We start from the raw sequence: 8549 nt of genomic DNA, 5'->3' as shown, positions 1-8549 counted from the left end.
TAGGCATTCACAGTATACAGAAGTAAGTGGCGGCCTGTATAAGCTCCAAAAATTAGCTTGCATGGGTTTAACTGACAGCAAAGAATGTAGTGTATTTGATGGCTGGAGGTACATTAGGCATTCACAGTATACAGAACAGTAAGTGTCGACCTGTATAGGCCCCAAAAAATAGCCATTCAATGGACATGAAATGCCTTTTATGCCACTGTATTTAGCGAAGACAAGGACCAGGAATTGTTGTGGGTGGATGGCGGTCTGGCAGATATTTGTGGCCTGTGATGAGGAATTTCAATGAAACATAGTCTACTGGTCACATGTGTTGAATTCCTCAGAGATCCATGCCTCATTCATTTTTATAAATGTGAGGTAGTCAACACTGTCATTAGCTGGGCGAGTGCGCTTATCGGTCACGTTCCCCCCTGCTGCGCTGAACGTCCTTTCGGACAGGACACTGGACGGGCGCAAGCCAACAGTTCCATTGCAAATTGTGCAAGCTCTGGCCAGAGGTCAAGCCTGCCCACCCAGTAGTCCAGGGGTTCATCACTCCTCAGAGAGTCCACATCGGCCGTTAACCCGATGTAGTCGGACACCTGTTGGACACATTTTTACGCTCCAACATTTAAGCCACAGAAGCCTGCCTTTTTCCAGAACAACGTGACGACGGCATCATGGAAGGTGGAGTGGAGGACAACTGTGAGGAGACAGAAGGAGAAGAGGCTGGACGGTTAGAGCCTAGAGTGTGGCTACGTGGGTTCTGACGGTGTTGCTCCCACTGGGCTCGGTGATGGGATTGCAGGTGCCTTCTTAACCACTTGCCGACTGCCTAACGCCGATCTACGTCGGCAGTCAGCCCCTCACAGGCAAAGTGACGTAGGGCTACGTCACTAGCTTGTGAGGGTCTAGGGAGCAAGCGCGCGCCCCCGGAGGCGCGCTCCCGCTCCCGCGTGGTCACGGACCCCCCCGCGCGTGTGACCGGCGGACCCGATGTCCGCCGGTCACTCGGCAATCGGCGGGGGAGAGGGAGAATGTCAGGCAGCTTGTGTAAACAAGCCACCTGTCATTCTCCTTGCTGTTAGGATACAGTGGTCCTTAGGTGATTGTTGGGCTTACCGCGACTTATGCGTTGACTGCAAAGGCTGCAGATGGCAACACTGTTGTCAGCAATGGACACACTGCGGAGCCATGTGACGGCGTCCTGGGAGCGCCAGCTGTGACTGTACATGGTTGATGGCTCGCTCCTGATACATTTGCAGTCTGCTTTGTACCTCTTGTGCAATGCAAGTTCTGCCTGCCTCTCCTCCCTATCTGCCGGTCCGTCAGTCCGCCAGTTCTACAAATAATTAGCCAGTAACTGTTGCCACTGTGTGTAGCACAGTTAACACAGCAAAAGAGGCCACATTTTTGCAGGACTAAAATACAATATTAGAAAAGTATACTGTTAAATAACACCTCACTTCAATCTGTGGTATTGGGGGGCCACAGGTTTATCACACCAGTTCTACAAATAATTGGCCAGTAACTTTTTTGACTGTGTGTAGCACAGTTAACACAGCAAAAGAGGCCACATTTTTGCAGGACTAAAATACAATCTTATACTGTTCTTATACAAAACTATACTGTTAAATAGCACACCACTTCAATATGTGGTATTGGGGGGCCAATGGTGTATCACACTAGTACAAAAAATTGGCCAGTGAGTTTGGCACTGTGTGTACCAGACTTCACTCAGCAAAAGAGGCAATATTGTTGCAGGACACAACACAAATACACTTGTAAAAGTTTACTCAGATAACACCCCACTTCAATATGTGGTATTGGGGGCCATTGGTGTATTACACCAGTTCAAAAATTGGCCAGTGAGTTTGGCACTGTGTGTACCAGACTTCACTCAGCAAAAGTGGCAAAATTGTTGCAGGACACAAATACACTTGTAAAAGTTTACTCAGATAACACCCCACTTCAATATGTGGTATTGGGGGGCCATTGGTGTATCACACAAGTTAAAAAAATTGGCCAGTGAGTTTGGCACTGTGTGTACCAGACTTCACTCAGCAAAAGAGGCAATATTGTTGCAGTACACAAATACACTTGTAAAAGTTTACTCAGATAACACCCCACTTCAATATGTGGTATTGGGGGGCCATTGGTGTATCACACCAGTACAAAAAATTGGCCAGTGAGTTTGGCACTGTGTGTACCAGACTTCACTCAGCAAAAGAGGCAATATTGTTGCAGGACACAAATACACTTGTAAAAGTTTACTCAGATAACACCCCACTTCAATATGTGGTATTGGGGAGCCATTGGTGTATCACACCAGTTCAAAAAATTGGCCAGTGGGTTTGGCACTGTGTGTACCAGACTTAACTCAGCAAAAGAGGCAATATTGTTGCAGGACACAAATACACTTGTAAAAGTTTACTCAGATAACACCCCACTTCAATATGTGGTATTGGGGGGCCATTTGTGTATCACACCAGTTCAAAAAATTGGCCAGTGAGTTTGGCACTGTGTGTGCCAAACTTCACTTAGCAAAAGAGGCAATATTGTTGCAGGACACAAATACACTTGTAAAAGTTTACTCAGATAACACCCCACTTCAATATGTGGTATTGGGGAGCCATTGGTGTATCACACCAGTTCAAAAAATTGGCCAGTGGGTTTGGCACTGTGTGTACCAGACTTAACTCAGCAAAAGAGGCAATATTGTTGCAGGACACAAATACACTTGTAAAAGTTTACTCAGATAACACCCCACTTCAATATGTGGTATTGGGGGGCCATTGGTGTATCACACCAGTTCAAAAAATTGGCCAGTGAGTTTGGCACTGTGTGTACCAGACTTAACTCAGCAAAAGAGGCATTATTGTTGCAGGATGCAAATACACTTGTAAAAGTTTACTCAGATAACACCCCACTTCAATATGTGGTATTGGGGGGCCATTGGTGTATCACACCAGTTCAAAAAATTGGCCAGTGAGTTTGGCACTGTGTGTACCAGACTTCACTCAGCAAAAGAGGCAATATTGTTGCAGGACACAAATACACTTGTAAAAGTTTACTCAGGTAACACCCCACTTCAATATGTGGTATTGGGGAGCCATTGGTGTATCACACCAGTTCAAAAAATTGGCCAGTGGGTTTGGCACTGTGTGTACCAGACTTAACTCAGCAAAAGAGGCAATATTGTTGCAGGACACAAATACACTTGTAAAAGTTTACTCAGATAACACCCCACTTCAATATGTGGTATTGGGGGGCCATTTGTGTATCACACCAGTTCAAAAAATTGGCCAGTGAATTTGGCACTGTGTGTACCAGACGTCACTCAGCAAAAGAGGCAATATTGTTGCAGGACACAAATACACTTGTAAAAGTTTACTCAGATAACACCCCACAACAAGCTGACCTAGATAGGGTTCCCTTTTTATATACTTACTTTTTCCAGAAGAGAGCATTACTCTTCAGAAAAGCCCAGGAAAACTTGACCAGCCATGTTAACCTTTGCCTACCAAACAGCACCACTCCTACTGGACAATATCAACCAAGGAATGCAACACTTACAATGTGAGTTCCATTCTTTGCAGTAGTAAAAACTACCCTCCACCTGCACTAGAGAAGAGAAATTAGAACCCCACCTGCCATGTATGGAAGATACCTATACTATTATGCTTTTATTACAAATATAGTGAAGAAAAAGAAAGGGACCTTGGAATTAGGCATTAAAGTGCTTGTCCATCCAAAAGTCTTTACAAGATTTTGGGTAAATTGGGGACAGGTTTTAACTGCTACCCGGGGATCCGTTAAAGAGATTTCCTCTCACTTCCTGTCCTGCTGACAATATTCTGCCAGACAGAGTAACTCTCCAACACAGACAGAAATGAAAATGCTTTTCTTTAGTGGAGTAGGGGAAGCTTAAATGCATGACTGATTTTTATTTCTGCCTATGTCCCTTTTACAATGTTTTCTTTACTTCATGTCTAGTGAAACTTTTCCCAGCAGGACAGGAAGCAAGGGTAAATCTGTTAAGCAGAGGAATCCTCCCTGTAAGGGGCGTGGCTGAGGATATGGCGCCGTGAGACAACTCGTGGCGGGGCTCCATGTGCGCTGGTGAGCGGCCGCTCTGGGGAAAGAAGCCGGCGTTCCCTACAGGACACAGCAGTTGCTCAATCTAGAGGAGTGAGGGGAGAGAACGGGAGTCAGACAGCCTGGTGAGCCAAAGGAGCAACCCGGGATCCGTATCGCCCTGCTGTTAAACACAGAGCCGAATCGATCCCTGGAGGTCCGCAGCGAGCCGTACCTAGTTAGAGGAGAGTCTGATGCCAAGGTGATCAGAAGCAGCCCCAGACATCACTTCGGAACTGTAAGTGAATTTCCTTAAAATAATATTTCTCTAAAAGGGGGAACTGACTCCTGAGAAAACAGCCGAAGCAATACACTGGGTGGACAAAAGCTGTATTCTGGTCTATGAGTGGGGAAGGGGAGAGAGCGGCTGTTAACACGCCGGTGAGACATACAGACATTTCTCAGTACTTTATTCGAACCCCCCCCACACAAGAAGAAAGTGTTTCTTATTCCAAAATGGCACAGACACGCTCGGGGTCGGCTAATATAAATGCCTCAAAAAAAACTGGCAGTAATCAACGGGAACCTGCTGAAATCCCATTAGGGAATCTCAATCAGCAAGGGACGGACAAAAACACGCAGAGAACTGACTCCCCTACCCCCCAAAACCCCCGAACACAGGACAGTTTAAACGTGGAGTTGAAAGACTTATTGGCAGCTATACCCACAAAACAGGACATGTCGGAAATGGCATCCTCAATTGTCCTGGCATTGACACAAGAAATCAATTCTCTTAAAGGACAGATGGATGCAATGTCTAAAAAAATAGAAACGGTGGAAGTGGAGATAAACGCTTTAAATGCTAGAGTGGTTCATATGGAAGACACACATAAAAATTTTGCTAGGCAATTACTGATCTTGAAACTCCAACAAGACGATGGGGAGAACAGAAACAGAAGGAACAATATACGCCTTCGGGGGTTAACGGACGCAGTGCAAGGCCCAGATTTAAAAACTAAAGTAATGGCTATATTAAATATATTCTTAGAAACCACTCAAAATGAGGAGATAGAAATAGACCGAGTCCATCGGGTTAAAGCCCCCAGAAGCATGGGAACAGACTTTCCCCAGGACGTCCTTATAAGGATCCATTACTTTTCAATTAAAGAAAGAATTATGAAAAACGCATGGAGAAAAGGCCCACTTGATTATGAAGGTTCAACAATACGGCTGTTACCGGACCTATCAAGACAGACACTTAGGATGAGAGCAACCTTAAAACCAGTTTTGGAAACCATACAGAACGCTGGGGCCAAATACTATTGGGGCCACCCTTTCCATTTAATTGTGGTTAAAAAAGATAGTTCTTACATTCTACGGTGGCCGGATCAACTACCGGGTCTTTTTACATTTCTCGGAACCCCCTCTGTAGTGGTGCCGGACTGGCTGGAGTTGCAGGGATACAAAGACTCCCTGGGGCTCCATATGCCCGGGAAGGGCCTATAAGAAGGGGCTAACACCCCGAAAGGGGTGAGACCCCACATCGGGCCGTGGAAATAAAGTACACACCGAGGGGGATTCACCCCCGAATAGAGGGACCTAAAATGTTGTGTTTTCTGTTTTTGATTTCCCTTTTTAGCCTAGAGGGAACAGATAATATGGTTTGGGGAGCAGGAATAGCACGAAACAGACTAGAATTGGGTATTTTGTACCGACCATAAGGGGGGGATAGACCTTTAATTGGCCAGATAAACAATTGGATAATTCCCCCTCAATGAGGGACCATACGTATTGGGCTTAAATCAATCTTTTTAGACATCTTTCGTGCTGTCCTGCTCTTCATAAATAAGTAAAGTCGGAGCGGCTGCTCGCCGGTCCTCAGGGAGCAACGCTTATAGTTTGAAGTGGGAAGACTATTGTATTGGGTTGTTTTTTCCTGTGATTTCTTTTTCATTTTTTTCTTTTGTCTTCTCGCTTCCTATAAATAGTATAGGTCCCACGGAACGACCTTCTCACTCGCCCCGAGAGTAGATAAGTGCATAGTTGCGCTTCGGTCAAGGTTTGACAATTAGGGAAAACAGGAGATTAACAGTGAGGATCGAGCATTGATATATCCCATCCCTCCATTTTTTTTTTTTTTTTTTTTTTTTCTCTCTCTCTCCCTCCCCTCTTTCCCCCCCCCCCCCCCGCCCCCTTATATTGAAAAGGTGGAATAAGTTAAAGTTACTGGGGATTGAGGAGGGGGAGGTAAAATGGCCAGGGCGGGCAGAGCAGGTTTAAAGATGACCTCATTAAATGTAAGGGGTCTATCTACCCCCGAAAAACGCATGCGGGTATTGAATGACATAAGAAAGGGCCATACGCAGGTAGCCTTCTTCCAGGAGACATACTTTAAAACTGATAATATACCTAAACTGTGCAATAGATTTTATCCATGGGCATACCACGCCCCCTCACCAATATCAAAATCAAAAGGGGTCAGTATGGTTATAGCGAAGGAAGTAGACTGGATACACCGGGAATCAAAGATAGATCCACAGGGAAGATACCTTATGATAAAGGGTACAGTGGGACAAAAGGTAATAACACTGATCAATGTATACTTCCCAAATGTGAATCAATTAACATTTTTACAGCAGCTATTACCGATGATCCTTGATTTTCGGGAAGGAATACTGATAATGGGCGGAGACTGGAATTATGTGGCAGAACCCCTACTAGACACTTCACGAGGCTCCTCCCACCTGTCTTATGCAAAACTCAATGGTCTGAGAAAAGAACTTTCTCTTCTCGATTTGATTGATCCGTGGAGGATTATGCATGCAGGTGAAAAGGACTTCTCGTATTTCTCCGCATCGCATAACATGTATTCAAGGTTAGATAGATTCATGATCCCTCAGAGTGAACTGGGAAGGGTTAAAGCTACTGCAATTGGAACGCCTATTATGTCGGACCATGCTCCAGTACACATAGTACTGGATTTGGACTCTGTACCATCAAAACCCCCCACATGGAGATTAAATGAATCCCTTTTACAATCCACGGAAATAAGAACAGAAGTAGAACTCGCTTTGACAAATTACTTCAAAGAAAATAATGGAACGCAGATGTCACCGTCTATGACGTGGGAAGCACATAAATGTGTTATTAGGGGGACGTTAATGATGTTAGGATCACGGCGTAAAAAAGAATATGAAAAGAGAATATCGGAATTGTTGACACAGCTAGGAAAACTTAGTTCAATGCATAAAAAATCATTAGCGCAGGTACATTTGCATGATCTTACTAAAACTAGAGAAGAACTAAATACCCTTCTATATCAAAAAACAATCAGAAGTTTAACACTCATGAGGAGGCAAATATATGAATTCTCCAATAAACCGGGGGCCATGTTGGCAAGGGCGCTACGTGGACCTCAAAAAAAAACAACAATTGCTCAGATACAAACAAAAAAGGGTGAGAAAGTTGTAAGGATAGAAGAAATTGTGAAGGAGTTTGGTAATTTTTACCAATCTCTTTACAATATAAACACAGGGAGAGAAGTAGATAAAGGAGACAGAGATCAAGTTATAAGAGCAAGGGAATATGTGGAATCTTCTGGGATGCCCTCACTAAAGAAAGAACAAATAGAGGCAATGGAAGGAGACATTTCAGAGGAAGAATTAGATTATGCTATAAATCAAAATAAACCCCACAAAGCTCCGGGCCCGGACGGTTTAACCTTACCATACTATAAACAGTTCTGGTCCCAGTTAAAACCCCCCTTATTAGCTCACTTCAATAACATTTCTAAAGGAAATCAGGTCCCTAGAGACAGCCTTCGAGCATACATTTCCTTAATACATAAAGAGGGTAAAGATCCCTCCTTATGTGGAAATTACCGCCCTATTGCGTTATTAAATCTGGACACAAAACTTTTTGCTAAGATCATTGCAAATAGAATTATAACATATATCCCACAGCTAGTACAATTCGACCAAGTGGGATTTATCCCCTCAAGAGAAGCAAGGGATAACACAACCAGAGTAATCGATCTCATATCTTACGCCCAGCGCACACATAGGCCCCTAATGCTCCTATCGGTGGATGCCGAGAAGGCCTTTGACAGGGTGGCCTGGGATTTTATCGAGGCCACCCTGTCACATATTGGGCTGGGAGAGGGAATGAGAACAAATATCATGGCATTGTATTCTGGACCTACAGCTGCAGTGAATGTAAACGGATGGAGATCAGATTTTTTCGAAATCAAAAACGGAACAAGGCAAGGCTGCCCGCTGTCGCCGTTAATCTTCATCCTGACGCTAGAGCCTCTTTTGTGCTTAATCCGCAAAAACACAGAGATCAAGGGGTTACACATGGGGGGAGGGTACCATAAATTAGCGGCCTATGCGGATGACCTAATTTTCTTTACAACAAACCCAGTACAGGAGCTGCCTTTAATTTTAGAAACAATGCAGAAATATGGGAAATTTTCACAATTTAAA

This window comes from Pelophylax lessonae (assembly GCF_965119305.1).
Source record: "Pelophylax lessonae genome assembly, chromosome: 2".
Taxonomy (NCBI): Eukaryota; Metazoa; Chordata; class Amphibia; order Anura; family Ranidae; genus Pelophylax; species Pelophylax lessonae.
The sequence above is the reverse complement of the archived record's forward strand: the minus strand, read 5'-3'. Positions refer to the sequence as shown.